Source organism: Sciurus vulgaris (genome assembly GCF_902686455.1).
Source record: "Sciurus vulgaris genome assembly, chromosome: 2".
In the NCBI taxonomy this organism is placed as follows: Eukaryota; Metazoa; Chordata; class Mammalia; order Rodentia; family Sciuridae; genus Sciurus; species Sciurus vulgaris.
This window is the reverse complement of record NC_136462.1, coordinates 63,685,541-63,713,177: the sequence shown is the minus strand read 5'-3', so window position 1 is coordinate 63,713,177 and position 27,637 is coordinate 63,685,541.

Genomic DNA, 27,637 nt, shown 5'->3' with positions numbered 1-27,637 from the left:
AACAAAAGAAAGTTTTAGAATATATTCAACTCAACCTGTTAAATCCTGGAGCCCTATAAAATCTCACTGGGAATATATTGTGCAGAAAAGTGTTATGAAAGTTCAAGGTAAAGGTTATCAGCAAAAGGGAAGTGGTGGGAAGGGAGAGGGGACTAGCACAGTAGAAGATGCCTAATTAACTTTCTGGTACTTTGGTCTGGGTGGTGTACTTTGGGGTAGTCATTTAATTATCATACTTTATAGTTCACATGATGATGTGTGTGGATACACAAATCCTATTGAATGTAGTGGTTGCTACATTAAAACAATAATAATGTGGAAAATCAGAAAAAAGAAATGTGGGAGAACGTATTCCACTGAGATCTAAGAACTTAATTTTTTTTCTGGGGAAAAATAAGTTCAAACTTGCTACTATAAATATTTTTTATTGCTTCTGGTAATAACAAATTTCTGTTTTGTTTTTGCCTCTTGCCTTTTTTGTATTCGCTATGTACTTTTTCTTCATTCTTTTATTTTTTTCCACTACTGTATTCCATCTTTCAAAAAGAAAGGCATGATTTTAATATTACTTAGCAATATGTTAAGAAGTAGCCAGGCAGGCCTCGGTGTCAGTAGGGTCGCACGCTCTAGAACAGTCGCGATGGTGTAAGCACTGGGTGGATTTCTTGTTTTTAACGTTCTCATTCTGCAAGGGGTCTTACACAAGCTGGCTACGAGTCAGGGGACCAAACACAAACAGCGCAACGTGTACACTTGGAAACGGTAGATGGTGAAGAACGGAGGCCTGCCCGCCCAGCCCGCCTTGGTGGGACGCAGGGCACACGGGGCTGAGGGATGGTAACGCCCAGCGGCGACAGACGACAGGATGGGCGTGATGTAGAGGCAATGGAGCCCGCGGAGGACGCACTTGTCTCTGGCATTCTTGGCCCAGACCTCTGAGGCCGCAGTGGTGGGAGGAACTGGCGGGAACTACTGTACAGAGCTACAAAGAAGTCTCACTCAGGCTACACGCACTCGAGCTACAATGCGGGTTGAGCAGCAAGTTCTGAGTCTGGGTCTCAGGCTGCGGGGCCCTGCCGGCCCGGCCCTGCCCTCCCTGCCCTGGGTGGCACCACAGCTCTTGGGGGCTGGCGAGGGGCTCAGCTCTTAAGGTGGCAGAGCTCGGCCTCCTCCAGCGTGTCCCTCTCCAGATGGCCCTTGTTCAGTGAGCAGCAAAAGTGGCTTTTTTCAAGTTAAAGCTGGATTCGTTATTTTTTCTGCATTCTTAACAACTTTGAGTAGCTCTTCAGGCCTTGCTGCTCTCTTTGACCTCTTCTCAACTCATTCCATTAAGTCTTCTGTTCTTTTCCCTTGCCTGCAGAACTCTGTAACTTTCCTTGCCTTTATAAACAATACTGTTCTTATTGCTAACACAGAGATTACCACTTGCCTCCTGTACCCTTCCTTCCATGCCTCCCTCTCCATCAGCATACCCCTTCATGGTTCTCCAAGTCTCTGTTCTATCCTGCTTCACTTTATCTTCTCCTGTACCTTTCTTCTCAAGGGACAACGGAGCACATTTTGACCCTTTTGATGTTTTTCTTCTGCACTGACAAGTTGTGTTGCTGTCTGCTTTTGGCCTTGAGAGAATAAAAGCTTATGTTTGGGCTGTATCTTATCCTAAAAGTCAAGTACTTGCAATATCTATCATCTTTTCCTTCCTCTCTTGTCTACCTATTATTGATTGTCAAAGGTTTCTTTTCAATTTGTTCTACATTCCTCTTTGCCCCGGCAACCAGTGTTCCCCAGGACTATTGCTTCAATTGTGCTGCACTTGGCTCATAGCCTCCTGTTAAAAATCAATCTGGTCAGGCATAGTGATGCACACCTGTAATCTTAGCAGCTTGCGAGGCTGAGGCAGGAGGATTGCAAGTTCAGAGCCGACTTCAGCAACTTAGTGAGGTCCTAAGCAACTCAGGGAGACCCTTTCTCAAAATAAAAAATAAAAAGAACTGGGGATGTAGCTCAGTAAAAATAAGAGCCCCTGGGTTCAATCCCTGGTACCAAAAAATTTAAAAAAAAAAAAATCTCTTTCATTTTTTTCTTTTTAACACACTTATTTTTCTATAGTGCCCCCCAAATAAGGAAGTCCTTTTAGGTTGTATTCACTTTACTTCCATATAATTTGGAAGGTTATGGAAGATTTTGTCTGCCTTGCAGATCACCCATGAAGATTTGGTACATGTTTTTTTAGTCTACAAAGGACTACATGGCTTTGGATCTTCATAGGAAAATATAATAGATTGTGTATGTCTTAAACACACACAAAGATCCTTCTCTGCTGCTTTTGGAAGCATGTGTGTACATGTATGTACACATGTCTCATTTATTATTGTGTCCATTGAGCACAGATTAACAAATACATCACAGTTTTGATGTGAAAAAATAATATCCAAATAAATTTTATGTTTATTTTCTCACTACTGATATTGTACTTAAGAATGATTTATTTCTCTCAAGTAGAAGAATCAGGAAATAGTTTCAACAGAGTTTCAGTTTGAGGTGCTTTTGGTGGAACACAAAGCTTCTTTCTTGATTGCCCTGGAGAGAAGTGCTCTCCAGTTTTAGTTTACAAGATCAAAGTGATTTAATATACTGCCAGAAATTTATTCTGGAATGCATTTGTAAGTGTACTAACAAAAGAATAATAAAGGAATATAAGGTAAATGCTATTTGTTCAATAAATAATAAAAGAGAGTTCTACTAGTTAATGTCTGATTCATGTGAACATAAGAGACCAACTACTAGGATTCAAAATAAGCATTTAGCAATCAGAATATTATGCTTTGTTGTTTATATACTCAAAGTGTTAGAGTCATTGTTAAATTCAAGACTAAAAATGCAAAGGCAATAGTTTGGATCTGGAATGTCTCCCAAAGACCCAGGCATTGAAAACTGGTCCTAGCTCCTGGCATCTCTGGGAGGTGATGGATCATTTAGGAGGTAAGGCCTAGTAGAAAGAAGTTAGGTCACTGGAGGGAACTGTGGGACCCTGCCCCTTGCTCTTCATCATTGCTTCCTAGAGACTCCACGGTGAACAGGACTTCTTCACCACACACTCCTGCCATGATGTACTGTGCCACCCGGGCCCAAAGCATGGACTGAAATCTCTGAAACTGTGAGTCAAAATAAACCTTTCCTCCTCACAAATACCCAGGTACTTTTCAGTATCTCAGGTACTTTTTCACAGTGATTTCACAGTGATAGAAAGCTAACTAGCATAGCTAGAATAACCCTTATCAGGGATAGATCACAAAATTATGTAGGTGAATTAGTAATTATCATTCTGGTTTGACATGAGGTGTGGCAGCAAGAGGGTTTGCTGGTGATTGTGTGAGTCTTCTGAAAGTTCAGGGGAGAATAAGAAAGACTAAGGTGAGTGGAAGTAGTACTAGGAAAAGAAGACTTAGAATATCTTTAGTTGTACAATAAGGGTGAAATGGGACTTTGTTTGAATTAGATGATAGTCATGAGGGACTATTTGATTCTGGCTCATGGAGGAATGGGATAATAATTAGGGCTGAAATAATGAATGGTAAAATAAAGTGGAATGTGAAAAAAATTGTGTGAAGCTGCCTTTGTCGACTAACTATTCCCTTCAGATCTATTCTACCAGATTAGTACAAATCAAATGAAATCTCCGAGGAGACCTCAGGAGGTGTTGTGCAACCACTTACTCTCAAATGAAAATGAATACTTAATAACATGACATGATGAACATGCCTTAATCAAATGCTAAAAAGCTCTTCATCTGTTTGACCTGAGTACTCTATCAGAGAGAGATTTCCACTAAAAATGAACCTCAGGAAGACAATCTGTTTTTTGTGTTTCTTGCCTCTACCAGTCAGCTATTACCACAATAACACTGTTATAAATTCTCAAAACACAGTGGCAGACAATGGGCAGATATAGTCACTCTTGCTGGCTTGTGTGTCACTGGTGCACTTCTGCATCATATTCTGTCATTGCTTTGGGACCAGCACACCGTCTAAAGCAGGTACGTCCTCTCATGGTGATGTTATAAGTGCCAGAAGGGTTAAAAGAAACATGCTGTCTCTGAAGACAGAGTTCAGAACTGGCAAGCCAGCATGCTCATCCATTCTGTACCTGGTCAAAGCAATTCACAACTTAAGTGGGGAGCTAAGGAGGGATATGGGGAGGGACAAAGGTTTAGGAACAAATACACAATTGATTGCACTGACACTTCCTTCAATCCAAGAAGGACTTGATACTATTTCAGAAATGAAGTTCTACATTCTGCTTGAATATGTCCCAGAAAGATATTCATATATCTTTTCTATGTTTAAAAGAATCCTTCACAAAGAGAATAAGCAAAGTTTATATTTAGAGGAAAAATATTTAGCAGAAGATGTCAATTAATCAAAAGAGCAAAGGCTTCCTGGGCTGTATACGCTACTAAATAAAATCTGTGAGAACAACAGAAAATCCAGTGAGGTCTCCAAACTTATGGACTAGTCAACTGGTCACCACTTGCAGACAGGAGAGAATCAAGTTTCACATGCATAGAATAGGTAATCCCTAGACATAGCTGAAACTTCAGAGCACTTGCATGAATGTTACAGAGTGTACCTCTACCAGAGGAAGAGGCTTCCCCCAGAGTTCTTTTGAATATTTTGTAAAGGATTCAGAGGTTATTCTTGAAAAAATGCACCCTCTCCAGGATAGAACTCTGATCTCATTTTGTTTCACACTTGCCTTTAGTAGGAATAAAAGTGGCTGACTCACAACTCTCAGTTTTAGGTGAGGTTCAAAAGATCAGAAGAAAAAAAAAAAATCATTTCTGTACTGGAGAGAAAATTCCCTGTTGAACCAACCTGAAATTTAGAATAGTGACTTCTATTTCTTGCCTGTGTAAAGTTTAGCATCTAAAGTCTGAAAAATATAGACTGATGGAATTGCTGTTCTGTAGTCTAACTAGAGTGCAGTGAAAAAATGAAGTGCAGCTACATTTCTAAGTTTTGCAGAGCACAACAGCACCAGCATTAAATTCCAGAACTTTTCAGACCCACTGAACCCCAATGGAATACTGCTGGAATCAAGCAAATTTACTTAACTTACTTTAGAAAGCAAATCGAATTCTTCCAAGTAGTCATAAACTGTATCTGAATTATGATTTTGAACAGCACCTTGTGTATGGCCTCAAAATCATTAAAATCCTTAGGGATAGTTGAGATTACAATAGTCTGTTTTCCATGGTTTTGCTTCCAGCAGTTTCATTTATCCAGTCAGCTGTGGTCTGAAAATATTAAATGAAAATTCTGGAAGCAAACCATAAATTTTAAATTTTGCAGCATTCTGAGCAGAATGGTGAGGTCTCAGACCCTCCCACTTCTTCCCACCTGGAAGTGAATGATCCCTTTGTTCAGTGTATACACACCATATACACTACCAGCCCATTAGTCACAGAGTGATTATTTATAAGATCCACTGTCCTGGTATCACAGTGCTTGTACTAAAGAAACCTGTACTTTACTTGATGGCCCAAATGTGCATGTCAATTTACATGTGCCAAAGAGAAGTCCTTCCATTAAGGGAAAATATGAAAGTTCTTGACTTAATAAGAAAAGAAAAAAAAATGTATATTGAGGTTGCTAAGATCTATTGAATGTTATTACTTTTAATATTATATGCTGCCTAATTTATAAATTATACTTTATCATAGGTATGTAGGAGTAAGGGAAAATAGTACACATAGTTCAGTGCTATTCACAATTTCAGGCATCCACTGGAGATCTTGGAATATACTCTCTGTGAATAAGGGGTCTCCTATAAGTTCTTTTCTTTTTCTCTGCCAAGAGCTACATTTTCAATGAGTCCCTATTTTGTATATGAACAGAGACTTATTTGAGGAAACAAAAACTCAGCAGGTAGAGAAAATGTTAATCATAGGGCATGCTTCAAGGTCATTAATAAAGAGTAAAAACTTCTCATATCTCTCTTATATCTTAAAGAAAAAACCAAATATAATAAATTAAATCCCTAGCCAATAATAAAACATACTTACAGGATTATTTACAGAGCTATGATAAAAATTCAGCACACGCTTAGTGGATTAATAACCAAATATAAGAAATGCTTGACCGTTATGAGAGTAAAGGAGGAAAAATTGAGAAACGAACTAGATTGGTAAATCTGATATTGCTTCATCTTATACTCCATCAGCCTGTATTCTTCAGTTTTAAGTCTGCAGCAATTAGAAATTAATGTGTTAAAACTAGAAGGTCATTCAGAGATTACAACTAATAAATTACAAGGGATGAAGACTTGATTAATGTTTCTTCATGTGTACTTCAAAATTCTTAGCCATGTTATAACAGGCTATAAATAACTCAAACCTATGGATTTAGAGCCTCAAGAAAGCTGAAAATAATTTCATTTAACTCTCTCCTTTTGTAGATGATGAAAGTAAAATCAGAAGAGGTGTGAGTTTTGTAAGTCATATTTCTGACTGTACCCTAAGACTTAGAACCCAGGCACCCAGATTCCTAGCATGGCAGTCTTTCCATGGGAACATATCAATGCCTATGTTTGGCCACTATGATGTCTGTGAAATTCAGGTATGTTGACTCATGTATCAGTGGTTTATTCCTTTCAATTGCTAAGTAATGTTCCATTATAGAAGTATATCATAACTGGTTTATACATTCTGTTGATGTGCATTTGGATATAACTTCTATGAAAATTCATATTCTAGTCTTTTTGTGGGCATGTGTTAGCATCTCTCTTGGATAAATACCCAGGAGTGGAATTTGGGGTCAGTTGCTGGATAAGAGTATCCTGAAACTTATAAAAACTTGATCAGCAAAGTGATATCTATAAAGTACTCAAAGAAAAAGTAAACTGAGAGTTATGTATCTAACCAAAAGAAGTATCAGGTATAAAGACAGAAGACAAATTTTTTAAAAATATGCAATGAATATGTATTTGGTAAGCTGCTTGAAAACGTGAAAAACCAAGCTTAAGTTTTCCATGGTAAAGGTATGGCTATGATTGTAAAATTCACTTAACACAAGGATTTGAAAAATAAATCATAAAGTTTTGATTGTAGACTAGAATGTAAATGTAAATGTCTTAATCTCCACCGTATAGAAATGACAAAAATCCCAACTCTTTGCTAGGGAAAGGAGAGGAAAGGACAGATAGTGTAAACAGGGATCCTTTATAGCCAACAGGGTAAAAGATATTAAAGTTGCTAAAGCAAGAAACAAACCATAATATATAGACACCAAAAATATGTAATCCACTTGAATTCAATTAGCAGACCAGAGAGAGAGAGAGAGGGATCCAAAGTGGACATTTTTAAAATTCAGACATGCTTATAAAGGGAATCAACATATGAATCTAAAAACAGGTAGAGGAGGGCTGGGAATATAGCTCAGTTGGTAGAGTATTTGAGTACAAGACTCTGAGTTCAGTCCCTAGCATTGCAAAAAAAAAAAAAAAAAAGAAGAAGTTGAGGACTTAGTATATTGAACAATGTTAACCATTAAAAAAACAGAGTAAAAGTTTTTGCACAATAAAAGCAGAAGGCATAACATAAAATATAGTGATAGAATTAAGAACAAACATTTTTGTCTTGTCAATTCGAATTTTCCTGTGAAAAGACTCTGATTGAACCACAAAGCTAGATATAACTACACACTATCTGTAAGAGGGATGCATTTAGAACCTAACTCCAATATCCAGAGGAAATCATGAGATTGTGAGGGAAAGCTCAGTCTTATTCCCCTGGGCTCCCACTGGGCCTGCAAAGAGAAAAAAGGACCAAGTTAGACAGGACCCCACAAGCTGGCCCAGATAGGACTTCATTTAATAAGCTGCACTCTGTAAATAAATCCATTGAAGCATTTTTTTTTAAAGCTTTTGTTTCCTCCAACTTATCCACTAAAGATCCTTGGAAATTTTGACCTTCTTATTACTGACAATAGGGCCAACCCAGAGCCCCGCTCTGTGTGCCAGTTTCTTTCTGCCTTGTCTGCCCACTCCCCAGGGCTCTAAGCTGCCTCTAGATTAAAGATATACATGATGCTGATGTTTGACTTGAAAAACAAGAAAAATAATGCTGGTCTGACACGATCCCCTTCCTGGGGCAGCAGCTGTGCTCCATTTGTCTTGGACCTGTGGGAGGGGGTTGCCCATTCTCCTTTATAAGAAGAAAGATGAGCCCAGTGGGTCAGGGGCAGGGACAGGGCAACTTGCTTCTCCACAGAAGGGGATGACTAAAAGAAGAGTTGCATTAATATGAATTAAATATATAGAGTTTAATTTGTCTGATCTTATCTTTCATTAAACACATGATAAACTCCAGCAGAGAGTTCTACCTCAGGGATAGTATTACTAATATGACTGTGCATTTGTTTTAGTATTACCGTAGGGAAAGCTTATGTCTTACAGCCTTTCCCTGGTTAGATTTAGTCTCTGCTATAGGTATTAGAAAACTGATGATACATTCAGTGGCATTCAAGGACACTGTAAGTAGGAAGGGGTGCTTTACTGCAAACACATTTTAGATATTTGGATTATTCTTGAAATGCAGAACATAAGGCAATAAAATGCAAAGTACTCATCCCTCCTCTGAGCTCCTTTTAAATATTCTGTAGCCAGAAAAAGATAAGATTCAGTAAGGAGTGTGTACCTTCCCAAGGTGAACAAATTTCTGAGGAGACATGGGTTCTGAAACGAATGAACCATCTGAAATAAAAATACCCTGGGAGAATTGATGAAAAATAAATGTTAAAATAAAAAAAAAAAAAAAAAAAACAGTCTCAGTTCTTTCCTTCTCTGGCATAGAGACAAAATTCTATAAATCTTAGTGTCTGCATAGTACTAAATTATTACACAAAGACACATCCACAATCACAAACAAATTAAAATTACCATTTTTGGATTCCTGGTTTGTTTCATCTCCTATGCCTGAAATCAAATAACCATTTAATTTTTAAAATTTAAGAAACAGCATTTGCTTCTATGAATAACAATTGCATTTTTGTAAAATTCTATGATCACCTTTATCATCCTCCAGTCTGGTTGATAGAGGATGCTTTTAATAGTTAACATGAGTGCAGTAACATGGGTAAAAATAGAGTGGAAATGTATCCATCACTCCCAAACCTCCTGAGGGAGCTGTGACTACCTTTCAGGAACAGATCTCAGGAAAATGCTGAATGATTCAAAATTTTGGTGTGAGTGACTCATGACCCAGGATATTCTATTTCAGAAGATGGCACAGAGAAGAGTGTCAGTCCCACAGACAGCCTGCCTACTGGCTGCCAATCTCTATATGAGGTCAACCTTGAACCCCTTGGGCCCACCCCAAAGCAAGATTCATTTCAGGCTTTGAAAGAAGGGAAAATCAGTTCCCTTCCCTGAGAGTGGCCACAGCAGGCCCCCAAACTGCCATGGGAGCACAAGGAAGCCCATAGATGCTGAGAGATGTCTAGTCCCACCACACCTGGGTCTTGGTATCTATTCTGCTGGCCTCTGAATTTCAGTGCATAGTCAGTCCCTGAATCTCAGTCTGTACCATGGGAAACTCATCATCTGATTTCAGGGGTTCTCCTGCCCATTTCCTCACCCAACTCTGGAAGTCTTAGTCTTGGCACCACCTCTGCTCCCAGAAGCAGAGGTCCAGACATCCACGCAAATGTCTGGGACTGCTGACATTCTGAAAGGGCCCTCCTAAGGGCCTTAAATGCTCAGGAAGAAAGAACAGAGCCATGAAGTTTTACATCCAATGCACTGTGCTCAGGGCCCAGGACATGGAACACAAGTCCACAAACAGCAGCCCTTCATAATGGAGCAATTATCATGAAATAAGTGACAGGGAAGAGAAAAATCAAGAATGAAATCAATTAGAGAAAGAAAGAAGAAAGTAATAATCAAAGCCGAGAGAGCCAGTCAGTTTTCAGAAGGAGCTATGGTGGTCATGATTAAAATGAAGATGAAAAAAAAAAAAATCTTCCTCCAGTAGAAGCCAACTGATAGAAGTGTGGAAAGGCAATGATCAGCTAAAGAGAAAATGGATTTCCATTTGTGACCAAATAGGGTCGACCATAGGAAAGCATTAGTCAATCACAATATTCTTCCACATAGTATGTAAAATATCAGGGAGCAAGACAGCTGATATTTAAGTGCTTAATAGATTTTCAGACTTTCAAAGTGCAGAGGGAGCAGTGCCCCACGATGCACTCACATAAATAAATTAGGGAAACTTTATGGCGTTCTGCGTGAGTGGTTCTCAGTGAAAAAAGACAGAAAGGCGCCCTTGTCTCAGACCTAGTGCTCTTTAAAAAGGCGAGAACTTTATGAACAAATGCAAATGACTGATTCATGTGTATTTTTGGAGGGGCATCTTTGGCATTTTAAAGAGTCTTGGTATTAAGAAGGCTAGACACAACGTGAAAAATCATCATCAGATGACCATGCTGCAGGAGAATGTTGTGACATTTTCGGAGAGCTCATTTCTTAGAACAATCTCTCTCTGTGCACTTCTATGGAGCCGCTGGTACTGCTGAAATCAAATCCCTCTGGGATTCAATAGAAGAAGGACTATTTTTACACGTGCAAATTGTACAGCATCTCTGAAATAAAACTGCTGGGCTAGAAACTCCATTATCCTGCAACTTCCAAACTAAAAAACATCTTCCCTCGCTACCCAGATTGCCAACCATTGTGAGAATGAACAAATATGTTCATATTGCTTTGATTTTTCAGAGCAGTTCAAACATACATTTATAGCTCTAGGAATAAAAACATTTCCTGCTCGTCCAGGATTAAGTTATTCTACCCATTCAGCAGTGGCAGGATCACTGCAGGGAATATTTTTACTGTATTTCTTTCCAAAACATACTTCATTGATCCAACTCAGTGTTGTGGGAATCATTCAGAGTTTCAAAGAGTTCTAATAACATGAAACATTACAGTTTTAGCATTTTATGTGACTTTATTAATTTATTCCACAGTAGGGTAATTTTACCTGGCATTGTCTAGGGAAGTTCTTGAACTCTGATGACTTATTAGAATGTTGACAGTCATAGCTTCCTCCTATGATGATCAGAAACAAGGCAACAGGGAGAAACTAAACTCATCTGTCGAGTCAGAAGGTCAGAGCATGTTCAGCCTGAAGGCTGTTCAGCTTGAAGCCAAGACCCATGAGGCTGAGTAAGATGCTTAAAGCTGACAAGTGACTCCTGTTGAGCTTGGGAAGGGTGGCATTTAATCTAAAGGCTGTAATATTCCTCTCAACACAGGAATTTTGCTCAGGATGATCCACACAAGAAGAAATCGAAACTATAGGGATTTTAGCAACTAAATATACATCTGTATTTTATCCCAACATGCTGTTTCTTAAGAATCCTGTATAAAATGTGCTCTTATGCTTTTATAAATAAGTTCTGCCCAGGGTCAGTCATTTATGAGGACCATCTTTGGCCTCACCCTACCCAGTATTCTTTACAATAAGCATTGTAATAAATGAATTAATTTCTTTGGACATTAGAGTTCTAATAAGTAAATTCATAAATTTGTAACAAATTTGCTTTTTGTAAAGTATAGATAACATCCAGAACATTGTTAAAGACCTTTATGTTCTAAGTATACTCTAGGAAACCACAGATGTAAGACCAAGAAAATCTTGACTGTAACAATGAAAATAAAACCCCAGTTACTTCAGTAGTCACAGTTATTCAACGAAAAGGAAACTTGGCAATTGGTGCCTCCATATCAGCAGACCCATGGCCTTCTTCCTTTCCTCTGAAATTTGTCTTATGTCATGGCACTTCTTATTGCCATATGGGTTATGTACATCACCATTTAATAAATATCTTGCCAATATGGAAAAAGTAATTGCCTTTAATTGAAAGTTTATTTTTTTAATTTTTAAAAATTATTTATTTTTTTATTTTTTACAGACTGCATTTTAATTCATTGTACACAAATGGTGTACATCATTTCATTTCTGTGGTTGTACATGATGTAGATTCATACCATTCGTGTAATCATACATGTTCATAGGATAATGATGTCTGTCTCATTCCATGATTTTTTCATACCTCCCCTGAAAGTTTATTTTAAAAAAAAAATCATCCTTCCAGATTAGATTGAGGTCTTGGATGCCTTCTCTACTGTTTGCACAACAAAGGACACACTGTGGAATGTGCTCTCTTTCTTACTGCTCTTAAAAATATATTTTGAATTGCAGAGGAAAGGATGGAGTGCATGTAGCAGATCCACAGGATACTGAAAGGTAGTTGGCATTTAACTGCAAATTGAATGGTAAGTCATTTACTCAAATTTTTTCCTGTATCATAAAAGGTACAGGGCAGGGCAAGCACAAGGGCAGGTTGTGTCCATCATTTTGGAGTTTCTAGCAGCCTTCTCAATCCAGTGCCAGTGAAACAGTGTGATAGGCAGATGGAACACATTTTTTTTTTTTCAGTAATACAGAATGATGTATGAGACTGAAGTTGAAGATATTTTAAATTTAACCAATAAAAAAAGTTCAGTTAGATGAATGTTTGTTCTTGTTAATATCAACAATAATCAAATGGCACAAAATCACCTCAAGCTGACTTATTTTTCTAAGCCCCTTAAATGACCTTCACTATCAAATAACTTTCTGTCTCTCAAGTAAATCATGTTACTCCTTTGCTTTATCACAGAAACTTAATGGGCACAAATTGTACTGGTGCTTCATACTAGAAAAATTCAACTAAAACAGAAAAGAAAAAATGTCTTATTTTCTCTTTCTAACACTACAATTCATAAAGTAGGATGTGTAGAGTGTAAATATATAAAAATACAAGACGCCTGAAGCAGTGGATTTTGACTTAGGAGAAGATATCTGTCTACAGTGCTATAAAGAATTAACTTTCAGAAAACTCATTTTCCACAGTTATCAGTCTCTAAGTTATCCACACTTAGAGTAGCAGTGTGGCACTTAATTGGAAAATGCACGTCCTCATGTTCAGCAGACAAAGTTGAATATGGACCTAGCTACCTGAGGAATACATTGATGAAATTAAAATAGGAGATTCAAATAGAAACAGGGATGCACAGAATTATGTTTGATATTACTTTAGATAGCAGTCCCTTGAAGAGAAATCCACTATCCCTGTGGGTGTGAATGTCTCTAAACCAGACTTGAGCAAAGATGTTCATGACAGTACTAATATAAATGAATAAGAAAGACATGACCCATCTCTAAGGAAATGGATATATTAGTAGAGCTTATTCACATACTGAAATACCATGTGGTAGTTAAACTATATCAGGATGGATAAATTTCAAAAACATAATGTTGAGTGAAAAAAAATTCAAGAAAATTTCAAGAGAAATATATATATATATAATACTATGTTATATATAACACATATACATTTAAAATAGACAATAAATATGTATGCTGTTTATGGATAAAGGAAAAAATAGAAAAAAGTTTACAATATAATAATGAGGATTTTATAGTCAACTCCAGTTAGATTATATTTGGGGATAAATTTTTTAAAACTTAGGATTTAGCGGTAATTTTGAAATTCTATTTTGAAAGAATCATGCAAATAGAACAAACAGTTAAATTTTTTAAATCTGAAAATAGATACATTGGTGGGTATTACTGTATTTTTGGCTAGTTCGAAATATTTCATTTAAAACTAAATAGAAAAATAAGGAGATACTTCCGTGCACAACCACACAGAGCTAGGCTCCCCCGGGCCTGGGCAGCAGGCCTGAACCACAGACAGTTTCTCTGAGCAGGGCCAGCCAGTGAGAGACATCTGTGTACAACCGCACAGACCTAGGATCCCCATTACCTGGGTGACAGGCCTGGACCCCAGGAAGCTTCATGGAGCAGGGCCGCCCAGTGAGAGACTCAATCGTAGGGTGAGGCTCCCTGGACCAGGTGGTAGTTCCGGACTGAAGAAAACTTCTCGGAGGAGAGCTGCCCAGTGAGACTTCCCCACCACATGAGTCTTCCCCGCAGGGCAAGGCTTTCCCACCAGGGTGGTAGAACCAGAGACCCAGGCTCTGACCAGCTATGCCCCAGTCTGAGACTAGTCCCCTTTTGACTGACCACTGGTCAACAAGTGGAGACACCTCTGCCCACTAGCAGGGAATATACCTCACATGAAGGCCACCACCCCTAGAGGGGCAGCTATCTGGTGTATCACTGCATTTTCAAGTTCCTCCAAGACTTCAGGCTACTGAAGGCTAGAAGAAGGTGAGTTATTGGACACTATAAGTCAACAGGGGAAATCTGCAATATCTCAGAGTTTTACTACTAGAGGGGAAGATACCTGAGCAATATGAGAAAACAAGGGAAGAAAATGTCCCAAATGAACCTAGATGCTACACCGATAAAATCCAATGACATCATGGCAGACGAAACATCAGAAAGGGAGTTCAGAATGTACATAATTAAAAAGATGAGAGAAGTAAATGACGACATGAAAGAGCAAATGCAGGCTTTGAATGATCGCACCAATCAACAGTTAAAAGAGCAAATGTGGGAAGAAAAAGATCATTTCAATAAAGAGTTAGAGATATTAAAAAAAAAAAAACAGAAATCCTTGAAATGAAGGAAACAACAAATCAAATTAAAAACTCCATAGAAAGCATAACCAATAGGATAGAACACCTGGAAGACAGAACCTCAGACATTGAAGACAAAATATTTAATCTTGAAAACCAAGTTGACAAAACAGAAAAGATGGTAAGAAATCATGAACAGAATCTACAAGAATTGTGGGATATCATGAAAAGGCCAAATTTAAGAATTACTGGGATTGAGGAAGTCTTAGAGAAACAAACTGAAGGAATGAAGAATCTATTCAATGAAATAATATCAGAAAATTTCCCAAACCTGAAGAATGAAATCAAAAGTACAAGAGGCTTATAGGACTCCAACTATATAAAATTACAACAGACCCACACCAAGGCACATGATAATGAAAATACCCAACATACAATAAAGACAGAATTTTAAAGGCTGCAAGAAAAAAGAATCAAATTACATTCAGGGGGAAACCAATACAGATATTAGAAGATTTTTCAACCCAGAACCTAAAAGCTAGAAGGGCCTGGAACAACATTTTTCAAGCTCTGAAAGAAAACGGATGCCAACCAAGATCTTATACCCAACAAAACTTACCTTCAGATTTGATGACGAAATAAAATCCTTCCATAATAAACAAAAGTTAAAAGAATTTATGAAAAGAAAGTCAGCACTACAGAACATTCTAAGCAAATATTCCATGAGGAAGAGATGAAAAACAATGATGTAAATCTGCAAAGGGAGGAACTACCCTGAAGGAATAGCCAAATAAAAGAGAAACCAAGTTGTGTCAAAAAATGAGCCAATTGACCAGGAATACAAATCATATCACGATAATAACCCTGAATGTTAATGGCCTGAACTCATCAATCAAAAGACATAGACTGGAAGATTGGATTAAAAAGAAAGATCCAATAATATGCTGCCTGCAAGAGACTCATCTCATAGAAAGAGATACCCACAGACTAAAGGTGAAAGGATGGGAAAAAACATACCATGCACATGGACTCAGCAAAAAAGCTAGAGTATTCATCCTCATATCAGATATTGTGATCTTCAAGTCAAAGGTAGTCAGAAGGGATTAAGAAGGACATTTCATACTGCTTAAGGGAAGCATAAATCAGCAAGATATAACAATCATAAATATCTATGCCCTAAACAGTGGCTCATCCATGAATGTCAAACAAATCCTTCTCATTCCAGAAATCAAATAGACCACAACACTATAGTATTAGGTGACTTTAACACACCTCTCTCACCACTGGACAGATCTTCCAAACAAAAATTGAACAAAGAAACCATATATCTTAATAACACAATCAATAATTTAGACTTAACAGACATTTTTAAAATATACCATCCAACAATGAGAGGATACACTTTCTTCTCAGCAGCACATGGATCCTTCTCTAAAATAGACCATATTTTATGCCACAAAGCTACTGTTAGCAAATAAAAGAAGATAGAGATACTACCTTGCATTCTATCAGATCATAATGGATTGAAATTAGAAATAAATGACAGAATAAAAAACAGAAACTACTCCAACCCCTGGAGATTAAATAATAACACTATTGAATGATGAATGGATAACAGAAGACATCAGGGGTAAATAAAAAGTACTTAGAGATAAACAAGAACAAAGATACATCATATCAAAATCTCTGGAACACTAAGAAAGCAGTTCTGAGAGGAAAATTTGTTTCATGGAGCACATTCAATAAATGAAGGAAATATCAACAAATAAACGACCTAACACTACAGCTCAAAGTTCTAGAGAAAGAACAGAGCAACACCAAAAGTAGTAGAAGACAGGAAATAGTTAAAAATCAGAGATGAAATCAATGAAATTGAAACAAAAGAAAGAATTGACAAAATAAAAAGTTGGTTCTTTGAAAAATTAAACAAAACACTTAGCCACACTAAAAAAGAAAAGGAGAGAGAAAACTCAAATTACTAAAATTTGGAATGAACAAGAAAATAGCACGACAGGCACCAGTGAAATACAAAACATAATTAGAAGCTATTTTGAAAATCTATACTCCAACAAGACAGAAAATTTCGAAGACATCAACAAGTTTCTAGAGACATATGAATTACCTAAACTGAACTTGGAGGACATACACAATTTAAATAGATCAATTTCAAGCAATGAAATACAAGAAGTCATCAAAAGCCTACCAACAGAGAAAAGTCTGGGACCAGATGGGTCTCAGCTGAGTTCTACAAAACCTTTAAAGAAGAGCTCATTCCAATACTCTTCAAAGTATTCCATGAAATAGAAGAGGAGGGAACCCTCCTAAACTCATTCTATGAAGCCAATATTACCCTGATACCTAAACCAGACAGAGACACATCGAGGAAAGAAAATTTCAGACCAATATCCTTAATGAACATTGATGCAAAAATTCTCAACAAAATTTTAGCAAATTGCATACAAAAATTTGTTAAAAAGATACTGTATCACGATCAAGTGGGTTTTATCCCAGGGATGCAAGGTTGGTTCAACATCTGGAAATCAATAAATCTCATTCACCATATCAACAGACTTAAAGTCATGAATCACATGATTATTTTGATAGATGCAGAAAAAGCATTTGATAAAATACAGACCCATTCATGCTCAAAACACTAGAAAAAATAGGGATAGTGGGAACATTCCTTAACATTGTAAAGGCTATCTATGCTTAGCCCATGGACAATATCATTCTAAATGGTGAAAAACTGAAAGCATTCCCCCTAAAAACTGGAACAAGACAGGGATGCCCTCTTTCACCACTTCTATTCAACATCATTCTTGAGACTCTAGCCAGAGCAATTAGACAAACCAAAGAAATTAAAGGGATACGAATTGGAAAAGAGGAACTCAAACTATCCCTGTTCGCTGTTGACATGATTATATATTTAGAGGAACCTGGAAATTCCACCAGAAAACTCTTAGAACTCATAAGTGAATTCAGTAAAGTAGCAGGTTACAAGATCAATGCTCATAAATCCAACGCATTTTTATACATAAGTGATGAATCTTCAGAAAGAGAAATTAGGAAAACTACCCCATTCACAATAGCATCGAAAAAAATAAAATACTTGGGAATCAATCTCACAAAAGAGGTGAAAGACCTCTACAATGAGACCTATACAACACTAAAGAAAGAAATTAAAGAACACCTTAGAAGATGGAAAGATCTTCCATGTTCTTGGATAGGAAGAATTAATATTGTCAAAATGGCCATACTACCTAACGTGCTATACAAATTCAATGCAATTCCAATTAAAATCCCAATGACGTACCTTACAGAAATAGAGCAAGCAATTATGAAATTCATCTGGAAGAATAAGAAACCCAGAATAGCTAAAGCAATCCTTAGCAGAAAGAGCGAAGCAGGGGTTATCACAATACCAGATCTTCAACTCCACTACAAAGCAATAGTAACAAAAACGGCATGGTATTGGTACCAAAATAGAAAGGTAGATCAATGGTACAGAATAGAGGACATGGACACAAACCCAAATAAATACAATTTTCTCATACTAGACAAAGGGGCCAAAAATATGTAATGGAGAAAAGATAGCCTCTTCAACAAATGGTGCTGGGAGAATTGGAAATCCATATGCAACAGAATGAAACTAAACCCATATCTCTCACCATGCATGAAACTAAACTCAAAATGGATTAAGGACCTCAGACTCAGACCAGAGACCCTGCATCTTATAGAAGAAAAAGTAGGTCCAAATCTTCACCTTGTTGGTCTAGGATCAGACTTCCTTAACAGGACTCCCATAGCACAAGAAATAAAAGCAAGAATCAACCACTGGGATAGATTCAAACTAAAAAGCTTTCTCTCAGCAAAGGAAACTATCAGCAATGCGAAGAAAGAGCCTACAGAGTGGGAGAATATCTTTGCCAATCATACTTCAGATAGAGCGCTAATCTCCAGAATCTATAAAGAACTCAAAAAACTCTACTCCAAGAATTCAAATAATCCAGTCGACAAATGGGCTAAGGAAATGAATAGACACTTCACAGAAGAAGATCTACAAGCAATCAACAAACATATGGAAAAATGTTCAACATCTCTAGTAATAAGAGAAATGCAAATCAAAACCACCCTAAGATTCCATCTCACCCCAATTAGAATGGCGATTATCAAGAATACAAGCAACAACAGGTGTTGGCGAGGATGTGGGGAGAAAGGTACACTCATACATTGCTGGTGGGGCTGCAAATTAGTGCAGCCACTCTGGAAAGCAGTGTGGAGATTCCTTAGAAAACTTGGAATGGACCCTCCATTTGACCCAGCTATCCCACTCCTTGGCCTATACCCAAAGGACTTAAAATCAGCATACTACAGAGATACAGCCACATCAATGTTCATAGCTGCTCAATTCACTATAGCCAGATTGTGGAACCAACCTAGATGTCCTTCAATTGATGAATGGATAAAGAAACAGCGGTATATAGGTGTGTGTGTGTGTGTGTGTATGTGTGTGTGTGTGTGTGTGTGTGTACACACACACACACACACATACACGCACGAATGGAACATTACTCAGCCATAAAGAATAATAAAATTATGGCATTTTCAGGCAAATGGATGAAATTGGAGAATATTATGCTATGTGAGATAAGCCAATATCAAAAAACCAAATGACGAATGATCTTGCTGATAACCGATGATGACACACAATTGGGGGTGGGAGGGAGGTTAGAATGGAGGAAGGAGGGACTATATAGAGGGAAAAGAGAGGTGGGAGGGGTGGTGGGTAAGGAAAAAATAACAGAATGAATAAAACACCATTACCCTATGTAAATGTATGATTACACAAATGTTATGCCTCTACTTCATGTACAGAGAAACAATATGTATCCCATTTGTTTACAATAAAAATTAATTAAGAAAAAAGAAAAATAAATCATATATCTCCAGATACATTTTACTTTCATCATCTGACCATATTAGCCTGTTGTGTGTAGAATGGAACTATGTCTTATTTTCAGCACATTAACCACTTAGATGTGTCTTTCTAAGTACACACACTCTCTCATTTCTCCCTCTCAAACCAAGAATAGGTTCCTAGCTTTCCTTTACTATGCAATCTGTGATGTTCTCAACCCTATCTAAAAACTGAAAGCACAAATTCCTATTTTATTATTCCTAATATCAGATTTTTCCAGTATCTAAATTTGTTATTAGAGTTAAAGTTAGTAATTGGCAACGGGACTGACATGAATTATGCCCCCAGGATATAATTGGTCTAAAATTAACTTTAAAAGATACTTAACATTTAACAAGAAAGAAACTTTAATGACACAGATAACTATAGCAATTGAATATAGGAAAATTCATACTTAAATTTGTCATAAGCCAAAGAGTTTAAAATTAATTAGTTGTATACCAATGGTTATACTATTTATATAAGTGAAGTGTGGTTTATCCAAACAGAAGATGAACTACAAAAGGAATTGAAAATTAATTTAGCCAAAATGTACAATTTGTGACAAGATCACCGTTTGCAATACAAAAAGACACAATGTTAAAATTCATACATTCAAAATGGAAACAGAAATTTTATTTGCTATTGTTATGTGGGATTTGGCAAACACTGAGACTAAGACTGAGTTGTAATTTCCTTATCATGGCAATTCGAAGCAATAATTTTTTGTATTCAAACAAAGGAAGAAGAGAGGGCCATAGCTTAGGAAGAAAGATTCTGTGTGATATTTAGGATTCAAGCCTACCTGAAAAATCTACATGGAACAAAAAAATAAGATAAAATAGATTGAGTTATTTTTTTCAATTTCTAGTTCTATGTAAGAAAGATGCCAAAATACTTGATAGGAGTCCATAAGCACCTGATAATATTATTTGAACTGATGAAATATGCTAAGCATGTTGAAAGCTACAAACATATTTTCTGCTTTCCATTTATTGGTACCATTTTTCAAAATATAAATGGAACAAAGAAAATTTAGTACAAGCTATGTTTAAAAAGATTCAGCCTTATATAGGTGTTAAATAGTAAAATTCCTCAGGAAACTCAACCATGTGTTTTGTGCCTTATCAGTTCCACATAAATAATGCAGCCTGTCTGCCAAATTAGGAATCTCATAATAGGTTGTTCAGATGGTGTTATTAGTGAGAGACTTGGATTGGGCTGTGGTCTCCTGAAGGAAATGGGTAGATGACATTGGTGGATAAGGAAACTGCACATTAGTGGCAAGAACACAAAATTAAAAATGACAGAATAAATGTGAGATAGCAAAGCAGACGATGAAAGGATTTTAGAAAGACAAAAAGGACTCACTTAATTAAATGTGATTATGCATCTGTTATTTAAAAAAAAAGGAAATCAGACTGTCATTGGGGCATATTTTTCTGAGTTTTATAACTGAACAGTGTGATTCCACCCCTTCATTTCTTTTAAACTTTCATTTTTGGTAAGTGAATACTAAAATACATCTCAGATATAAGTGATTTGGGACTTAAAACTGTAAAAAATAAGAAGATTTTGGAATAAAGGTTATTGGACCTTTCCCCAAGTAATAACAGCATGCAGTTTTACCAAGGCAGATAGAATAACATCCATAATATTTAGAAAGATAGATTCCTTGTAGAGAAAAAAAACCTTAATATTCATTTTTATTAATTTTAACAATATAGATAGTATTTTAATACCAAGAATACCTTTAGAGTTTTGTTGTTGTTTGTTTTTATTAAAACATGTCTAAAATTATATCGTTATTTTAAAGTGACAACTACATATGAATACTATTAATTTTGTGATTCATTAGATTCCAGGGGTTACTTGAAGAGGACTCTAATGGACTAGTTGACCTCTCAAGTTTCCTGTGTCACTGTCAAATAATTAATTCAAAGAATGATTATTGAACAATTAATGTAATGTGAGATAAAGAGATCGATGAGGGGGAGGGAAATGAAAAGATGTATACTGTGGAGCCCTTGTCCTCAAGGGGTTTGACATCTGATGGGACATAATCAGGGCAAGTGTGATCAGGGAGGACTATATGGAGAAGGTGGAGCTTCAGCTGGAATTTGAAGATTTCTTCAGATTTTTAATAGCCATGACTGGAAGATAAAAAGGAACCGAGATTCTAAAAACTTAACAATGCTAAGTGAGAAAAATCAGCTCAGTTTTAGATCCAGAAAACAATGATCCCTGCCCACCTGATAAAAAGAGAAACTTAATGCTAAAATGAATTTATAGCTGACAAATGCATGAATTAATTAAATCAACATAAGTGACATATGAATATACCGAAAGTTCTCAAGTAAATTAGCAATTCATAACCTCAGTTCCTCAGACCCCTAGAGGGACCACTGAATTATTGCAAGCAAACCACAGAATTAATTAATATTTTTACCTGCAATTACAAATCACTGTCTTTCAAATGATAAAGAATTTATTCATTTAATGGCACTACTACATTTTCTCAATCAGCTATACTGAAAGTTAAACTTCCAAATCTTAGCATCATTTCATTTTTACTCAGATTAAAGAAAATAAACCATGTGTGTTATAGTACTATTTTAGTCTGCATTTTAGTTAACATATTAAAAGTATTTTTATATAAACAAATATCTAGTTTATAAGTCATTTCGAAAATCATTCAATAAATATTTAGTATTTTGTCCTATATTTTATTTAAACTTTTCTGTTTTTGAAGAGTTAACTTGTTCTGATATTTCATTATTATAAGCAATAATGTTTTAAACATTCTTATCATACCTAAATATTATGTGTACCCTTAATTATTAATTACAGTGATTTTACTACATGTGAATTTGAGTCAAAATGCATATGCTTTTAAGGATTTAATACATGTTGCTCAACTGACGTCTCAAAAATTCTATTATTATATGCTCCTTCCATCAAGTTTTAAGACCACTAATTTCTCTGCTTATATGACCATATTGTGTATTTAAAATCCCAGCTGGGTATAGAGGTACATGCTTGTAATCCCAGTTACTCAGGAGACTAAGGCAGGAGAACTGCAGGTTCAAGGCCAGCCTCAGCAGCTTAGTAAAACCCTGCCTCAAAATTTTAGAAAATGGAGAGTTGTGGGAGTAGCTCAGTGGTAGAGAGCCCCTGGGTTCAATTCCCAGAACTTGGAGAGTGGAAACAGACCACTCATCAAAAAGATTAGACATTTTAAGACTACAATTAAATGGCATGTGGAATACACAGAGAATCACAATTTACTTAAATGTCTTTTGCATGTCTTTTCAGATCATCGGGAAGATTTACCACAGATGTCAAGAGCTGCCAACAGTATTTCTTATCATCAACCACTTATAGACTTGCTTAAGAGATATACTCTCTGCTGAAGGCCGTTTTCTTCTTTGTGACCTCCAAGAAGTGTAACCCAAGATGCATCGAAAAGGGATTCAATGAAGTACTAAATATCCTGGTCCCCTAATATGCACAAACATTGACAAAGTTAACTTTTCCTTGAAGTTGATTTCATGGCTTCCACAGAAAAAAGAAGAGCAAGGATGTAGGCAGGCTCTAAGCACGTGGCAGCTTTCCTCTATTTCTTCTGGAAAGAGCAGTGCTATCCAGGTAGAATTCTGGTCAGTCTGGGGAAGTGGGAAAAAAAGTGCCTTCTGAACACACATTCACTGTTTTCAGTGTGTGACAGAAAAAGAATTGGATTTGTTGGGTCTGATTATAGTGATCAAAAAGCCCCAAAGCTTTACCTCTATTTGATTTCTTTGATGTCTATTCCATTTATAGAAGATTGAAAACTATTCTTTGAAAGAAAATGCAGAGCACAGAAGCCTGCAGGAGTAATTTCTATTAATTACATATTGAATCCTCTGACTAGCCACACATTTCAATGATGTTCACTTATGACTATATAAGTTAAAAATAAGAAATATTCCTTCTTAGAGAGATAAAAAGATAATGTAAGCAGTTAAAGAAGAAAGTGAGATTTAAAAAATTTGAAGTCCTTTAGCACCACTTAGACTTTATATTTAATCCCATACCTGGGTCTTCTTTCGATATATTACTGCCTTGTCTATTAAAGTTGTAGTTTCCCTTATAAGCTTGCAATGCCTAATTGGAGAAATTGGCCAGTATTTGTTCTTTGGGAGGACAGTAGAGAGAGAGAAAGCTAAGAACCCCAGTGAAATTCCAGTTATTTTGTTCAAATACACTGACCATGAAAAACGCTTTGCTCTCCTGGACCACCGTTGGAATCTGTCAAGCATATGGGCAAATCTACAGAGCACGCAGACGAAGACTGAGTCTCAGGAGGAGAGGTGAAATAAAGTTCAGCACCTGTTGTTTAGGTCTGAAGTTACAGAGCAGCTGAGGGATTTATGGGAATTCAAAACAGAGTGGGATGTAGGAGAGAGAAATATCAATAAAACTTCTTAAGATGAAATAACCTAGACAGATAATGGAAATTGCTGCCTTAAAATACTTGTTACCAATAAATATGACCTAAATCATAAACTCTCATCAATCAAAAGTTTTCCTGCAGAATGAAGCTGATGCCAATCTCATGCATTACAAAGATGTGCAGAACTGAGCCTTAATGAGAAACTGGAGGGAAAAACAATTTACAGAAATGTTGCAAAGATAGAGAATTTCTGTATGCCTTTATCCAGTTTATACTATTATTAACATCTGACCTTCCCCTAGTAATTTATTGAGTCAAAGAAATCATGTTATATACTGCAGATTTATTCAGATTTCACTAGTTTTTCCCCCAATATCATTTTTCTATCCTGGATCCCCTCAAAAATACCACAGTGCATTAAGTCATCATGCCTCCTTAGGCTCCTAATGGATGAGAGAGACTCTCAGAATGTCCTTGTCCTTCCTGACCTTAACAGTTCTGAAGAGCCCTGATTAAATTTTGTTGATTTTTCTATTTGTTTGTTTTTCTGAATGTCTCTCAATTTGGATTTCTCTGATATTTTTCTAATGGTTAGACCAAGGTCATGTGTTTTTGGTAAACAAACCCTGGAAAGGTAAAGAGCTGTTCTCAGAAAACTCACTTTTTTTTTTTTTTTCAAGATGAAATTAATAGGTTGCCCAAAGACTTTTGAAACATTTTTTTTCTCTCATTCTGTTTGTCAGCTATTTCACTGCTGTGACTAAATGACCTGACCTGCACGGCTGTAGAGGAGGAAAAGTTTATTTGAGGGCTCATGGTTTCAGAGGTGTTAGTCCATAGGAGGCCGGTTCCATTTCTTGAGGCTCAAAGTGAGGCTGAACATCATAGTGGAAGAGTGTGGCAGAGAGAAGCAGCTCGCATCATCAGGAAGTAGAGAGAGAGTCTCCACTCTCCAGATACAAAATAATACCCAAGAGCCATGCCCAAATTCCAATCTCCTCCAGTCCTACCCTACCACTTCAATTACCACTCAGTTAATCCCTATCAGGGGATTAATTCACTGATTGGGTTAAGACTCCTACAACACAATCATTTCTCCTCTGAACCTTCCTGCATTGTCTCACATGTGAGCTTTTGGGGGACACTTCACATCCAAACCATAACATTCTACCTCCTAATTAATTCAAAGTCTGATGTAATAAAGTGATATGGGCAAGGCTGTCATGACCTTGTCCATGAAAAACTTCTAGAATCTTGGAGTTGTAACCGTTTACCTAAGCAGTGATACTATCTTTATTATTTCTGAAAAAATTTATTGACGTGGTTCCATGATAGTATTAACTCGAGTACTACTGAAAGAAATAAAAATTTGTAATGACTGAATGACACAGCAGACACCTTACTGAGGGGCTCCCAGCATCTACTCTCAGTCCTCTGTCACCTTGCTCACCTCCTACTTCCAGGCTAAAAGTCTTCTGCTCACTTTCCCAAGCATCCTTGCATTTCATCCCATCCTGCCTACGAGATGAGAACTAGTCTTTGTGGTGGGCGGGGGCAGAGCAGGAGTTCTAAGACAAAAACAGTTCCTCCTTGATAAAGGGAGCGAGGCATGGCTCTTTCTCATTTCTTCTGATAAGGATGTGTGAAGAGAAAATGGTAGGGGCTGCTTCCATCATGAAGAAACAAGTCCAGGGGTAAAAAGATAAATGCTGAGAATGAGAGAACAGGAGGAAAAAGGAGAGATAGAGCTAGGGCTCTAGAAGGCATCACTGAAACATTGAATCAAATCCGGGACTGCTAGGTGAGCTGGGCTATCATTGCTGTTTGTCGGGTTTGCAAACCAAAGAATTCTTATTGATATACACCAATATTTGACATTTCTCATGATAACCCAGAAGGGAATCATAGACATGTTTTGTTTTGCCCACACAGTGTTAAAAACGAAGTTGACCTTTTCTTTAAAACCAGTTGATTTCACAGGGAAAAAAAAAAAACTCACTTCTATTGAAAAACCGGCAAATCTAGCAACACCTGGCCCACAGGTCTACCTGCCAACAACAACCCAGAACTGGGCAGTAGCTGCCACTTTTATACAGCATCTGCCCTCTGATCTGTTTAACTCAGTCCTCACCTTGTCTGTTTTGCACATCTCTATTACCTGTCTGGGCCTTGCAAATGTCTTTGACAATTCCCTAATAGTTGAGCTTTGTTTAGGACAGGTATTCCTGGATACCCCATTACTTTTTATTTATTTATTTTTAAAAATTTTTGCATAAGAAGTGTCACCCTTCATTTTAAAAGAACACATCCAGTGAGGATCATAGAAATACAGCTCTGACAATTTTTAAAACTTTAGCAATACCACATCTCTCCTCTCCCTGTCTGCCCCTCCCTCTGTCTTCCTACAGACATGCCGAGGGAAAACACATTGACTAAGATTATCCTTCCAGCTAACATTTCCCAGATGTTCCACTTAGCCTAGACACTCCTGTAGTCAGTGAGGAAAAGATTTCCTGAATCCATCTACTCTCCATAGAAACTTATCTAACTGATCTAGACTCACTGTTCTAGATAGAGCCTGGCAATAGTTTTATCAGTGTTGTTTTTAATTTACATTTCATGGGCCCTATATACAAGAATATACAAAAAAAGGAGGAGGGACTGGGATGTGGCTCAGTGGCCAAGTGCTTCTACATTCAATTCTGGTGTCAGAAAAAAAAAAGAGAGAGAACTTCTTTTGCCATCCTAGTTTTTCCATCTTTAAAATTTTACTCAATAGAACTAAATTATTTAACATTGGTTTACAGTTTTTGGACTTTCTTATTCAAAATTTTGAATAACAAAATAAGGTAATGAATGTTCATGGACTTATAACATTTGTTTGTTAAATGCCTGGAACTGTTAACACAATGAATGTTTCTAATTTAATAATACAAATTACCTCATTATTATTATCATTTTGAAAAAAGGAAAAGAGGTCCAAGGACATGCAGTCATTTGTTCAAAGTTGCAGCATCTTTCAGGAAATCAACATGATTTGAACCTGGATCTGGTTATTCCAGCGTTCACATCCTTTCTGTTGCATTGTTGTTTCAGTCAGCTTTTCTGCTGCTATGTCTAAAAGACCTGACAAGAACAATTAGAGGAGAAGTTTATTTGGGGACTCATGGTTTCAGAGGCCTCAGTACATAGTTAGTTCCATGTGCTCTAGGCCCAAGGAATAGCAGAACATCATGGCAGAAGAGTGGGACAGAAGAAAGCAGGTCAGGACATGACACCAGGAAGCAGAGGGAAAGAGAGAGACCTCTGCCCAGCAAGAACAAACTATATACCCCAAAGCACACCCTCACGGACCCACCTCCTCCAGCCACACCCTACCTGCCTGCAGTTAGCACCCAGTTAGTTAATCCCTATTGGGGGATTAATGTACTGCCTAGGTTAAAACTCTCATAACTCAATCATTTCACCTCTAAACTTTCTTGCATCATCTCACACATGAGCTTTTGGGGGATACCTAAACTAAACTATAACAACTGTGTATCTCTCCCATGAATAAAAATCTTCTGGAAAACAGATTATAAATTCATACCAGACAGCGTTACCCTATGTACATATATGATTACATGAATGGAATGAATCTACATCATGTACAACCATAG